This window comes from Lipotes vexillifer, unplaced genomic scaffold, assembly GCF_000442215.2.
Source record: "Lipotes vexillifer unplaced genomic scaffold, Lipotes_vexillifer_v1.1 scaffold90, whole genome shotgun sequence".
Taxonomy (NCBI): Eukaryota; Metazoa; Chordata; class Mammalia; order Artiodactyla; family Lipotidae; genus Lipotes; species Lipotes vexillifer.
This window is the reverse complement of record NW_006782310.1, coordinates 6008282-6009825: the sequence shown is the minus strand read 5'-3', so window position 1 is coordinate 6009825 and position 1544 is coordinate 6008282. Positions and strand designations below refer to the sequence as shown.

General features: G+C 46.6%; 1 protein-coding gene across 1 annotated transcript in view; it reads left to right on the top strand.

Moving 5' to 3' along the window:
• Positions 1-1160, top strand: part of CELF4 (CUGBP Elav-like family member 4) — a 307282-nt gene extending 306122 nt beyond the window's left edge. The window contains exon 13 of the mRNA XM_007455221.1: positions 1-1160. This exon is cut by the window's left edge and continues 1008 nt beyond it. The gene's annotated coding sequence lies outside the window, so the exon portion shown is untranslated.
• The last annotated feature ends 384 nt before the right edge of the window (positions 1161-1544 follow it).

Below are 1544 nucleotides of genomic sequence, written 5' to 3'. Positions count from 1 at the left end.
AAAAAAAAAAAAAAAAAAAAAAAAAAACCTATAGAAGTTAGCGTTACTGCTAAAATCCCAGATGTTGTAGGACTGTACTTTTGTAGAGTTTAGACTGAGCATCAATCCCTTCTCCCCGCGAGTGCTGTTGGACGCCGTTGACCCCGAGGGCCAGGCCGGACCCGCGCAGACCTGTGGGCCCCGGGCTGCCCACCTCCGGTGGAGGCCGCGCCTCTGGCAGGAAGGCCCGCCGCCGCCGCCGCCGCCGCCGCCGCCCTCGCCTCGCTTCGCTCCGGGAGCTGCGCGCGCTCGCCCGCTCTCCGCAAGCCCTCGACACCTCTGCTTCACTCGCCTTCCATGCTTGCTCCAGAGACTTTCCGGGCAAGGGAGACCTGGGAACTTTCATCTTAAACAACTAAACAACACACACACACACAAAAACCTTAAACAAGAGAGAGAGAAAAAAAAAAAAAAACAATCTTTGAAGAATTTCTGAAACTGTTTACAAGGAATTTTGAAAAACAGGGATGTTTAAATGATGCCGGCTCTGTTTTTCTGTAAATAAATTTGCATATTTTGTAGGACTTTTAATTGTAATGATAGAGAAAAAAAAACAAGGAAAACTATTTAATGAAAGCACGATATTTATCTTTGGTAAATGACTTTAGAGCAGTTAAAAAAGACATTGCTTAAAAAAACTCAGAATCAGAAAAAAACACTGAATTATTTAAGAACACATATATTTTAAAGCATAACATATTTATTATAATTTATTTGCACCGTTGGGAGGACTGGCTTTGGCTTTCCGCCTTGACGCCCTCCTCACTGATGTCCTGTTCATCTGGAGGCTGGGGGGCCCTCGGACCTACCATGTTTTTTTCTTTTTTGCTTTAGAAGAACATCTATCTGGTTCCTCTCAGGCCTTCTGCCTTTCCTTTCTTTCTATTTTGTTGGGTAATTATTATTTTTAAAATTTTCTTTTTCTTTTTCTTGGCTCCTTTTAGGATGTCCAGATGTTGTAAAAAAAAAAAAAAAAACGAAAAAAACAAAACAGCTGCAGTTCAGTACAACTGCTCTTTTCACACTCAACTCCCTAAAACTCCTTGTAACCTTCTGTAACTATTGGATGACGCTTTCTCCAGCTTAGCCCTAAATAAAGCACAGTTTAAAAAAAAAAAAAAGCCTTGTCCATGGTGGTCTGTGGTTCATGGAATCTGGCCAGCCGTGTCTCTGGGGCCTAGGGCTGGCCCACTGGAAGCAGCTTTGGTCCTTCCCTCCGTGGAATCTGTCTGCTACCTGGACCCTCTAGAAAAATCTCTCTCGACCGGTGTGTGCCTCTGAAAGTCTCCACTGCAAGCCCATCCCTAGGTTCCTGGGCAGGGATGGCCACAGTGCCCAAACCTAACAGCAAGTCCCCCTTCCCTCCCTGACAGGGGGAAAAGCAAGCCACCAGACTGGAGCTGGGGTGGGGACGAAGTGCTGCGAGGAGCTGGGGAAGCAGGCAGTGGAGGCAGGGCCCGCAGTAAAGGAAGGTGAGGACACAGCCCCAGACCTGCCACCCAGCA